The sequence below is a fragment of the Gasterosteus aculeatus genome, chromosome 15 (genome assembly GCF_964276395.1).
Source record: "Gasterosteus aculeatus chromosome 15, fGasAcu3.hap1.1, whole genome shotgun sequence".
NCBI lineage: Eukaryota > Metazoa > Chordata > Actinopteri > Perciformes > Gasterosteidae > Gasterosteus > Gasterosteus aculeatus.
In genome coordinates, this window is record NC_135703.1 from 11661662 (window position 1) to 11674725 (window position 13064).

At 44.3% G+C, this 13064-nt stretch overlaps 1 protein-coding gene across 1 annotated transcript in view; it reads left to right on the plus strand.

The window, feature by feature from the left end:
* Window positions 1-13064, plus strand: part of efna2a (ephrin-A2a) — a 61050-nt gene that overhangs the window by 38728 nt on the left and 9258 nt on the right. The gene's annotated exons all lie outside the window — the stretch shown is intronic.

A 13064-nucleotide genomic window follows, 5' to 3' on the forward strand; every position in this document is an offset into this window, starting at 1 on the left:
CTCCTGCACTGTTTTGTTTCTACTCCATAGATCTTGTGCAAATAGACTGATTGAATTCATTTATTTTTAAACCTAGTATTGCAGGTGGGGATTCATAATCAGCATGCTTTGTTCAAAATTACAGTCCCCTGGATTCGAGGTTCAATTGAGCTCTTGTGAAGTGAGAGCCATGATCGCTGTGACTCAGACTATGACTCATAGGTTAGTGCAGGCTTTAAATCCATTTGGCTGTAGGAAGTTATGGATGTCTTGTCTTTAAGCCCTGGACCATATTTATTCAACTTATGAGAAATACACCCAATACTTAAGAGAGCCAACTTGGGGGTAAAGAAGCTCTCTGCTGAGCGTAAAGAATAAGGCATAATTAATTCCGTTATCTTAGGTTGAGTGAAGTGTAAGAATAACCTGATGTCAAACAAAATGAAAGGGGTACAAAGGGGATGATATTCTACTGGTGGATGAGGTGCTTGTATAAGAGGAATCGAGACAATTTAGTACCACAGTGACGGCTGTTAAGGAATTGTAAAAAAAATAATCTTTTTTTCCACCTATTATTGCAAAAAAAAAAAAAAAAGGGATAATCAAATGAATAGATGAATATATTTTTTGATCTTCTGTGCCGCAGTCATCGTAGATTCTACTTGTAACCAGCTAGAAATACTTCTGGGGTTTCTGTAGATGTATCACAGAATGAATAACATTTTGCACTGTTTTTGGATTACAAAGTAAAAGGTTTTCCTTTGTGACAAAAATTGCACTTTCATCAGTTTGATAAAAATGGGCCCTGGAGTCTGTGGTTAATGGCGATGAGGTCGTCTGTTTGGCATCCGAGTAAACAGATTTGGCAACACGGTGGAGCCTTGTTGTAAGCGGAGGAAGCTCTATATGGGCAAATACGTTTCCCAAATCCATCTCTTTCAGCCCTAATATCATTTTTGGTGGATGCTGTGTTTTAAGCAAATAAGGAAGTTAGGGAAGGATACAAACCCCAGGCATTAGTTTCATGTTTCAGAAATTATTTCACCAGCCAAATATATATATATATCGGAGGGGTAAATAACCGCAAATTCTAGCACAATTGTGAATACAGATAGTGACAACCTGTGTAGAATATGCAAAGTAATTGCCCCCAGCCCTCTCACTCCTATCACCTGTCAGATGTGTTCAACAGAAACAATTGTGGGTGGCATGAAATGTAACCTGAATTCATGAGAACTTAAAAGTCACTCTACTGCAACCTAATGCTCCATAAACCTCAGCGCTGCTGGTTTTGACGGAATGTAGTGAGATAGCTGGATAATATGGCACATTTCTTACAGTAAATGTATATACAGTATGCATGCCTTTGTGTGGTCTGCTTCTTCGTAACGCTCTCACCATATTGATCTCAGTCGTGTCGTCCTGGATGGCAATGTCCTCATCAACAAGCCGCAGGCCGCAGAGCACGACCATTTCCAGAATGTCAAGGGATTCGCAGCATCCAGATGTGATCCCGACTGCGAATTCTAACAGCAGATTCAGCTGCCGCCTCCTTCGTGGCCGCGCCGGCTGCCAATGAAACAAGACTGAGGGTCCGTTTGATAACGTAAACTCATGACTCAGTCGGTGATTTGCATCCACTCTGCAGCTGATGGATGGGCCTGGAATAAGTATGTGAAAAACATTACCGTAGGACATAGTTGCACAATGTTTACCCCATAGTTTGCGCGTACTCTGTAAAAAAAAAAAATCTGCCGTCTGCACCCGAAACCAAGTTTTTTCAGAGGGATGAAAGACTTCTATACCATCACAACCAAAGTAGCTTCAGGCCTGGTTGAAATAATAACCAAGATGGACGAATATTTATGGATTTCTTCTGCGTGGTGGGTAGAGGCTATCTGTGACTATTTGAGAAGAAAAAAAAAAAAGTCTGAGGGAGGGAGACTTGGAGACCGAAGCAGCAAATCTTGGTGGAGTTGTTTTGGTCATGGTCCTTGAGCACTGATTAATGTTCATAGAGAGACACCAGATGGAAAGAGAGAGAAAGGGGGAGAGAACCAAAGGCTGGGGAAGGAAATTTGGGGAGAACAGCGCCTTGGAAGAAGATGATCCGAGGGAGGGAGAGGGAAAAGACACGGTGGAGGCAGGAGGTGTGGGGGGGAGACGGGGCTTAACACATGAAGATGGTGAAAGAAAGCAAGCAAGAGGGAAATTAAATCCCCGCCCCCCAAAAGGGGATTCATCTGAGGTCTTTGGTCACAGCAGCATTGGTTCTTCACTGACCTGAAATCATAAATACTCAACCCTTTAAACTCCAAAATAATTTAAAAGTTATTTTCATGATTTTTATTAATACGGTATATCCATCCATCTCCATCCATCCATCCATATATATTTTATTCTAAATAGGAAGGGAAACGGTCCTTTGAAAACATTATAAATGCTTCTTTAACCTTTAAATCTGAGTGGGCGCATGTGTTTGATTGACAGCTGAGCCGGCAGCGGCTATGGAGCGACGATCAGCAGGTTGACGTGCACACAGCAACAGGGTGATTCAGAGGAATTAGGTTACAATGACGACGCATCCATGGGCACTGTAGTGCTACTGATTTGCACATACATGCATTCAGCAGGTCAGTATTGGGCTGAGGGTTTTCTCAGACTTGTGAGTCTTTGAAGCAAATTATCTGGATTGCAAAGAATATTTGGTGCAAATAATGACACATTCAGAAGATTAGAGACCTGTGATCCCAACCTTCCATGTAGTATACTATGTACTTGCTACCAGAATGTGCATTGCCACCAACATTTGACCAAAATTTGACCAAAATTAGCAGCTACTTGTTTGATCACTTGCATTTGCATAGTGCGTTGTCAACCAGAGAAACTGCAACTCATTGCAGCTTTTTTAGACGCCATTTCCACCATTTGGTGGTCCCTCCCCTTCCTATGTGTAACCAAGACGGTGATTATTGAGGCTGAGAAGCGCACAGCGGTCCAAACTCGACTTTGTGACCCTTGTCAGTGAGCCATTCGGGTGCTCGTGGTGCACTGCACTGCACTCGGTCATACTTTGTCAGTGTTATGCACTCAAAATAGCCGATGCAAATTTGGAGGAATGCAAAGTGAGACGCGGCTAAGTCTGTACATCACAAGAACTCTCCAGGAGAAACCCAACCGCGGAAATGAGGGTTCTCTGTTCCACTACTTTAATTGCAGAAGTTGCAAACAAAGCATTTAAGAAAATCAATTCACCTCCTGAAATGTAATCTGGCTTCCTACTTGATGTAAATTTGCGTAGATTGCCTGAATATTAACGTGTTGTTAGCTGAACAAGGACAACACATTTAAGCCGTTCTTGTTTGTAGATATGCAGCTTCCGAGTTGATGCTAGCGATGCACTTTTCTCCTGATGAGTGTTTGTTTGGTTTCTTGTTCAACATAAGATAACGGTGGTGGCAGTTTCAAGTCATGGCTCCTGTGGTTTTCTGTGACTGCTAAGTGTGAATCACGCAGAAACACCTCACTGCTTTATAAAGCTACAGGTTTAAAACAAGCTTCAATGTGCAGTATTGTAGCATTGCAATTTTTAAAAATACTGTAAAGGGTCAATGCAAACTGGTTAAGCCTGATTCTACTAAGAGCATCTGCAAAACTGCAAATATAATCCCACTAAGATGTGGTACACGGCTTTGGAATTATTATTTTTATTTTAGACGTTTTGGAGTTCAGTTGGAGATGTGAGGTCAAAGGAGGGATTTTCGGAGGAGGGAGAAGGGAAGAGGGTGGGCGGTGGAATTTTCGGGGAGATCAGTGGCAGGGAATGACTTGAGAAAAGCACCCGCAGTGGGATTGAAGACGTGGTGATTGGAAGACAGGAATACAGGAAGACACGGAGAGAAGAGAGAGAGAGACAGCATCACGAGAGAGACGTGGTGATGTTTGATAGGTGGCATTTTAGCAGATAGTTTCCCAAAGGACAAAAATAAAAAACCTGGGTATTGTACTGAGCCTTGATATTGATTTTTTTTCTCTTTCATTTAATTGTTTGATGTAGCTCATGTGACCTTGAAGTCCACCCTTTTGTCCATCTTAACTGATAAAATAGGTCGTTTTTGATGACTTCAAAAACAACACATTGTCGAGGTGAAGTAAAGCAATGTGTTCCATTATTCTCCCCAAATATGAATCTTAAGCCACGTAAAGTTGATTATATATAAAATGAAGACGTGCCTTTAAGTAGCTTCCTGTCATTTGTGTTATATTTGCCTATAAATAACCAAAAATCAAAGGAAGCATTGATGCAGCTTCCAGAATGTATCCGCTCCCTAATCAGACCTCCTTACTTCTGGCACTCCTCCACCGCATTGCAGCCTCTCAGATCTAGCACTGAACTGCACATGTAAATGAAAGTCAATGTGGTGCTAGTCATGTTTCGTGGGCACGCTGCTGGGTCCAAGAACACTTTGCACAAACTATTCAGTTCCAAGAAGCTTTGTCAACGCCATGCTGCTTCAGCCCAGCCATGCTTCCCCTGACCATTAAAAAGCTCCTGCAGGTTGATGCAAACAGAGGTAATTTCCCATCTCACAACAAATAACCAATGCTATCTTCTTCATCGTGAGGAAAATCACCGTTCACAATCTGTGTGTTGTTTTGCCTTTTGGCTTCTGCACCTTGGAATCGGGGCCGAGATTGAACTTAAAACTGAGCGACAGAAACAAAGATGCACATAAAGAGAAACGGGCAGAACGTGGGAGAGAGGCGGAGGTGGACGGCGAGACAATCACGGCGAGCAGAGAGAGACGGCATTGACCTTCAATCCATCCGGAACCGCGTCACATTCGGCCCACATGGCTCCGCTTAACGTGGCATTCGCGTGTGCATATTTTTTGATTTACTTGCAGGAGTGTGACCATTAGCACCGTGTGCATGTCTGGTTCCCTATGTGTGCCTTTGATCGTGTTTACCGCACTGATGTTTACTTGTGTATGTGTGTGTGTGTGTGTGTGTGTGTGTGTGTGTGTGTGTGTGTGTGTGTGTGTACTTTAATTGGACTCCATTCAAGTGTTTAATTACTCATTAGCGATGCCGCAAGGCAACCCAACACACCAGAGCCCCCCCAGCCCACCTCCCTCCGCCCCTCCGCGACTTCCAACCCACGGAGGCTCAAACGCTTTGACCCACACTACATGGATTAGTTCACCTCGTCAATCTGGATCAACCTATCCATATGAGAGGAGAAATCCATGCGCCGGAGGATGGGTAGAGGCGGGGGGGCAGGCAGTTAATAAGCCAGTCAGCCGGTTTGACACACTTGTTCATGTGAGCGTTTAACAGTCAGTCAGCTGGGCTCTTTTCTCAACGAGTCAGTTATTCAGGTGGTCGGTTAAAGAGCCCGATGACCTTTTGTCTGGAAGAACCGGTCAGTCACATAATGGTGTTTGTCTGTGGGACTGTCGATCAAAGACACCAAACTCTATGAACCATCTTTTAAGCGAGTTGTAGCATCTTCTTTAAAAAAAAAAAAAACTGTTCTGTAAAACGCAACAAACCTGTGAAACAATGACTAAACAGAGCTGTAATAAACAGTTCTGCCATGCAGGTTATGATGCAGCATTTCTTTTTTCCACCATGTTCATAGTTATGAGGGTAAGTTAGATACCAGAAACTTCAATGCAGTTCTACAGCTCAAAACAAACAACAATTTTAACCGCCATTGAATGAATTTAATATTTTTATTTAGCTGGATCCAACAAGATTGCAGCTGATTGTTTGACTAAATAAAATCCAGACATTAAAACAATTGCATTACTTACCTAAAAAAAGGTTTTTCTTCAAATGTTGAGCTATAGAAGGAAAAGTATTTCCACTTTATTCGAGTATATAAGTCTAAATGATCATGAATATGTAACTGGGCCACGGTGTGTTTCATTTGGCAGCTCTGTCCTTGTGAGGACGATGTTGTTAAGGCCAAATGTGAAGTGGAAATAAATCAATGTACGAAAGAATGAAATGAAAAAAGTTGAATCTCCTCACACAGAATGTGTGGTCATTTTGATTGACATCCAGAAGTTTCCCAATCTGTAAAAAAAAAAAGTCATTAAAATTGCACCGTAACATCTAAAGGATGCTTGAGTATAGATTGAATGAAAAATAAATCAGCACTTCTTTAAACATTGACTCTGCAGCTACGTGACATCTCTGCAGGGCCCTGACACAAATCCCCCCCCTCCCCCCTCCTTGTTAAGAGATTCCCACTGGTGCGCTGGGACACCAGCCATCAACTCCTTAGCGCCTCGCTTCGGGCAAACACTGTGGATACCTATCCAGCTCCACCGCTGCTCGCGCTGCTGAAAGGTGCCAAGGTGCTGCGAGGTGGCGAATGCCCCTCAGAAGGCCGGCGGGGCGATATCAGCCACTCGCCCTGTCAGCTCGTCTGCAGCGCCGCGTTGGGCCACAGCTCGCATCTCGTCTGTCTCACTGACTCACCCTGCTCGTCCGTCTATCCGTGGCTTCGGCTCTTTTCTGTCTCTAGTTTGTGTGTGTGTGTGTGTGTGTGTGTGTGTGTGTGTGCGTGTTCCACCTACCACATCTCCAAGGTGACAATTACCTTACCGGCGGATTGCTGGCAGTTTTTGTTATGTTAATTTCAGTGCTGCGGGTGTCTGGTTGTATATGTCTGCACGTATGATGGGGAGCATGTTTGTGTTTAACAGTGTGTGTGTGTGTGCCATGGGTCGGCACAGGAGGGGGTTAATCCGCAGGGGGGCCGTGTTGCCCGTGTTGAAGAAATACATAATAACCTCTCAGATGTGCTGAATGTCACCACGGTGATCTATGGGCGACGTTATTCCGAGTGACAGATGAGGAGCTAAAAGAACGTCGGAATGTGAGAGTGTTCCAGTTACTCCACCGAACGCCGCCCATCACCAAACCCGTGTGTGCTGTGCGGTCTCTATTTCTCACTATTATCATTGTCATGCATGTGTTTACTTTGAAGTGGGAATCAAGAGAGACTTTACATGATTGAACATCAGTGCTCGTGGGCCGGAGTATTTCCCCGCGTGACGTTGATGCCTCACCGTGTAACTGATAACGTGTTGTAATGTGTCATATGCGTTAATGTGTCACACGTGCAACAGCGACGTATGTTTTCGTGTACAAGTAGGAGGAGGTGTAGTTTCCTTGAAGCATCAGCAGCAATGCAGCGGGAGAGATAGAGGCAAAGACGACGGCATGAGAAAGGAACAGCATGCTGGGAGAAAGTGTTGTCTTAGCAAGAGAAAGGTGCGTGTGTGTGTGTGTGTGTGTGTGTGTGTGTGTGTGTGTGTGTGTGTGTGTGTGTGTGCGTGCAAAGAATCGCTTTAAACATGCAACGAGAACAAGCTAAAGGCAGGACGTGGGCTGTCGGGGAAAAGGAGAAGCAGGAATGAGGGGGTTAAGACGGAGGAGGGAGAACAAGGAGGAGAAAACAGAAGGCGTGAAGAGTGAGAAGAGAGAGAGAACGTCAGGAGACAGGAGGAGATGAAGACGGAGAGATAGAAACGGAGGGTAATGAGGAGACAGCAGCGTAACTTGAACTGACACCACGTACAGACACGTTTCTTCCTGCCCAAACGAGGGTGGATTATGCACATTTCAGACGCTCCATGTGAATTTCACATTTAAAGGAATCCATTCGGTGCCTTGAACTGAGGCATAACGCAGTCTCTCTCTCTCTGTTTGTATGCAGAACAGGACGTTAATAAGAGAAGCATGATAGTCATGTTTATTTATACATCCCATTGCACACGGCAGCAGTAGACATAAAGGCCTTCGTGTTAAACTCTGAGTTGGGGGCAGAAGGAGAACTTTTAACTGTTGCTTTCAACCGGAGAAGCGAGGACAAATCGGCTGTTTCAAATGTCATTAGTCTATTTGTTTCTCTTGACTAATCTTCATAGAAACACGGAGTGACGTGGTGACCAAGCAGCAATGTCTTATCTTCAGATTCTTGCCTTACGTTTACATCCCATCTTCATTTTAAAGGGCACCTTGATCTGCTGTCGGTCGTCTCACACCTCGGGTGGCGATCGGGGGACCAGGTTGTCCCGATAAGGTTAACAAACAAGTGCTTGTGGTTTGGAAATGATTGAGGTCAACCTAAAGTGAGTCATAGCTGTTGGAGCATCCACCTCGACCTCCTCTCACGGGCGCTGTGTGATCAGCGGACCACCTCCTTCTCTCCCGCCGTGATTCCCACCTGCAGCTGCTACGCCCTTCGGGGCTCGCGCTGAAACATCTGTGGGTGTCCTTATTCTTCGAGGACGGTCTCCGTTGCCGTGAGCACAGACACATTTCCCCTTCGTGCAACCGAGGGTTACATTCTACACACGGCACCTTTTTAAAAATGCATCCAAGCGACAACATGTGTCAGCGCGAACAAAAGGGAAAAGCATGACAAAGACAAGGGGGAGTGTTGTCGTAACCTCCTTTGCTCAACCTCGTTTTGTACAAACGTCGTACATCTTTACATTTCTCTGGAGCTTCCCTTTGAAGCAGCGTTTGAACGACGGAGAACGGAAAGCATTTTCCTTGACTGACGTCCGCGAACGCCCGCATGAGTTAGTGATGGATGAAGACAAAAAAATAAAAATAAAACCCATATAAAGTTGTGGATGGAGGGAGCGGTGACTTAGTGAGAGACGGAGACGGCGGAGCGTCCTTTGATGTTTGCTGGTTGATCCGGCCTGCTGTTTGGGGCGCAGGCAGGTATGGTAAATATACCAGGCTCCTCCAACCAGCTTTGATCAGAGTTGATGAGTCAGAATACTGAATTATCACATCACACGCAACACACTTTTTATTTTAAATAAACACACATCCAGTCACACACAAAGACATAAGCTTCACTTCTTATGCTTTGTTTTTTAATCCTTCATTTCAACTTTTAAACTCCTGAATTCCTCATTTCTTTTCATCCTGACGTATACGCACGACATCATTAAACGTTTTCTCTTTTTTTTTTAATTGCTTGTGGTTCACGTCTCAGAACGAACCTTTTACATCCATTTTAGAGCCAGCGGCACAAAGTGTGAACCGTTTGTCTGCGTCTGGATAACCTCACCAGACGATTCCATTGAATGAGTGAGGAGAATCTGTGAGGCATCCGGGCATCAGGAGCAAAGCAAACACCCATATCATGTAGCACAGGCTTACTCTTCAATCACCTGTTGCTGCGGAACGGAACTGAAAATGTCCGTGTGATGATCACCATCTCCTTTAACAACGATCTGCATGGGCGTAATTTTAAGATTGTGTCTTTTTTCATCAGAACACTGCTAAAGATCTACCTTCTTATCGTCCTTGAAACTAATTATCAAAGTTCTCCAAATTCTTGAAGTTTTACTTCTCAAAATAATATTGACTGTTAGTATGCCAGAAATACCAAAAGCTATCAATCTCTGGAAATGAGAAATAATCAAGTTTTATCGCCCGTAAAATAAGAAATGGGCACAGTATTTACTGCTCGATAATCCAAGTTTACACAGCGTGTGTAAAAGGATTGGTGAAACTTTATAATTATGCACTGTCAGATACCTTAGAGCTCTGTATTGGTTTACGTTGTGGAGATATTTTTGTTTGTCAAATGATGAGAGAATGTGTAAAGCAGCTCGTACAGAATGTTCTCAGGTTGGAATTGATTGAGGCTGAAAGTGAAGTGCGCTGTCTCCAGGTTGTGTCGATTATGATCCGGCAGTAAAACCCGGGGTCACCAGGCTCTGTAAGCGGGCCGTCATCGTTATTTTATGTATCAAACGATAATGTCAAATGTGAGATGTTGCGTTCGACAGAGAATCGTTACCTGAATCGGCAGCTTTACGGAGCTTCACACTGAGTCGAGCCGCTTTAATGTTCGCGGGCAGCTGGAAAACCTCTAAAACCCTGTGAACACTACCTGCTCAGCACCAAACGATTAACAGGCAGCCGAAGACACTGATATTTCCCTCAGGAGTGGTCTAATTAATTCATCAGGTGGACATCAGGTCCTTAATGGCTGCAGCTGTTAAAGCTTAATGTACTTTCAGTATCCCTTTCGAAGGTGTTATTGCACATTCATTACTGTTTAAATCTGACGGTGAAAATATATCTCGAAGGGTTAGTTGATAAAAGTTAAAAAAGTCCTGCAGAGAAGCGTGCCGGAGATTTCGGCCGCCATCTTCTATGTTGTGACGGTGTAAGGAATGGCGTTTGTGGCGATGGCAGCATTGGAAAAATGAAGCGATGTCACTGTTTCAAGCAACTGCTGCTGTTCCACTGAAACCGTAAGACGAATATGTTAAGATGCACCACACGAACAAGGAAATCATCACACGAGAGTAAAAGAAGAATATCATAACGAGCTGCACGTCCCCTTTGACCCCACCCATCAGTACCTGTGGTTGGGTTGTCATGGTGAACTGGCACATCCGGGACTACATCACTGCAATAATAAGACTTTCAGGAGGCGTTGAGTTACCCTTTAACGGCAACCTCATAATCACAAAAAGTTTGATCCGTGTCAGTTTTTATTAGTGTCACGGCGGCTTGGTGCAGATCCCTTCAAATAAAGTGTGACAGGATATAAGTCGTGCATCTAACAGGTTCGATAGGGTTTAATCATTTCCACACTGTGATCACCAACACGCACATTGAAAGAAATACACACCGATCTAACGACACACACACACACACACACCAGCACATAAGCTCCGTGAGGAAGAGGACGGCTGTAAGTGAGAGAGCATTCCCGTGTCTTTTTTTTGGGCCAGCGCGGGGTGTGTGTTTAATTCCTAATGACACACGGCCCGAGAGGAGGCGATGCAGGGACGCACTTACACACACACAACTACACACAGGCCGACGCGTACTGTAGACCAGCTCTGTGGCACACACCTGCACAAACACACACACACACACTTGCACGCGCGTCTTCTTCACGCCTGGGTGTATTAGCAATGCAGACGGTGTCACAGGAGCAGGGCAGGCCGCTGAGTGGCTTAATACAACCTAATGTATCCTGGCACATTAGCCCTTTCTGGGATTGAGCATCCTCACTCATCGAGACCCACTTCAGCGAGCTTCCATTTAACCAGCCGCGCACACACACACACACACACACACACAGACACACACAGCTCAAGCAAACACGTACATCGTACTAATGCTCCGATGGCCATCCATAAATGTATCAGTGCGCAATCAATAGGCAAAGCACATTTGAGTCAGATGGAAAACCACAGTTGTACAAATTGAAATTGAAGACTCGTCCATCTGCTCTTCCTTCCGCTGGTCTCCTCCTACTCCTCCTCTTCCTCCTCTGCTCTTTCTTCCTCCCTCCTTTTCTTCTTTTTTTTATTGTCTTCCTTTATTCTCCCTGTGCAATCTCATTATCCCCCTCCGTGCCCCTCCCCTGTCTGTCTTTCTTTTTCTTTTGTCCTCATTCCAAAACCGCCATTACTCCCTTACACCTTTTCTCCCTCCGCCCCCCCGTCTCCTCTTTCCTTTTAGCCGTTATATTCTCATTCTGCGCATCCCTCCCTCTGTTTCTCTCTCTCTGCCTCTCCGCTTTAGTTGTTAATCAGAGCTGATTGGGAGCAGAGAGAAGCTCCCTAGTGGATCAATGCCTCTAAATGATCTGTTCAAGGATCCCTTTAGAACCTGCAAAACTCGCTCTGATAGGGCACCGAAGCATGAAGGCGCTCATTTCACATCTAACTCACTTCCTGATTTGCCCTCTGGGAGAGAGCTAGGACTGGCGTTATAGGGATAATTTGTCCCAAAGCTTAATATCCAGCTAACCAACAGTGCTTAGACCAAAATGTCTTCATTTCAGGCAATCAATTACTGCCAAGGTGAGGGGGGGGGAGGAAAATGATGAATTTGTTTAAAAAGCTCGGCCCGTGGATGTGTGCGCGCCGTCTGAGACGGCGAGTTTGCCCGACAACTGGCTGATGGTTTGTTTACTCTTGTTTGATCGAAGACATTTTCCTTCTTCTCAAATTTACTGAGCTACGAGAAAACACGATTTGATAATGTGCGGCAGCTGAATTTAAAATGTCTATTTGAGGGGGGGGTGCATCTGAAATTAAATTGATTGTAGCGCTGCCGAGCGGCGATGCTAATGCCAAAAAAGAGGATATCACACTGAGGGAATTTTAAACAGATATTTACAGAAGAATGTGACTCGTATTTTAAATGAGTGGTGCTTGTTAAAGATGTAAAAAAGATGAAATCTCTTGGGGCATATCATTTATAAACTGCTAGTTATCAAATATAAAAAAAAAAACATTAACGTATTATATTTACTCACAGTATGGTGTCGATTCATGAAACATAGGCATGAATTTTAAGTCTAAATGCTACTACTATCTAAGTCTTCAAAACCATTAAGCCGAGCATCTCAAATTCACCATCCTGCTCACAAGACGAAAGCACCAAACGTGCATCCATCCACAGCTTAAAAAGCACATTTCAGCGCTAAGCTGAGAAATAATTTTATTCAGTATATTTAGATCAAATATGAACGCCAAGCACAAGAAGCAGAAGTCATGAAGTTGGTGTTGGGGGAGAATAAATCCACAATTTCCACCACTGTTCGGAGCAGCGAACCACATTTTTTATATTACTTTGTTGACAATCACGAAAATACTCAAAATCGGCAACCTCATCCCTTAAGAAAGACTGTTTCACCCCACTGACTTCAACACTGTAAACAGAAGTTCAGTTGTCATATAAGCAACGCTGGCATTAAAACATAAACAAAAGCAGAGCTCGTATAATGAAGGGGAGATGCAGCCATATGTTTTTAATGTACTCTGCCTTGCAGAGATCGGGGAGTTTGTACTTCCATATGTTACCTGGTGTTATTTACAAACCCTTTGAACCGGTGCCAGGAGAAGGAATACAGCAAGTGCAAAGGGGGGCAAAGTCACCCCCCCTCGCAATGTGCCCATACAATACATATTTCTTCTTCTTCCTCCGACTCAGTTCATCATGTCTCCTCCAGTGACCCGCATGTGTACAGAACTAAGTGGCCTTTCACCGCCGCCTCTATGCGCTGC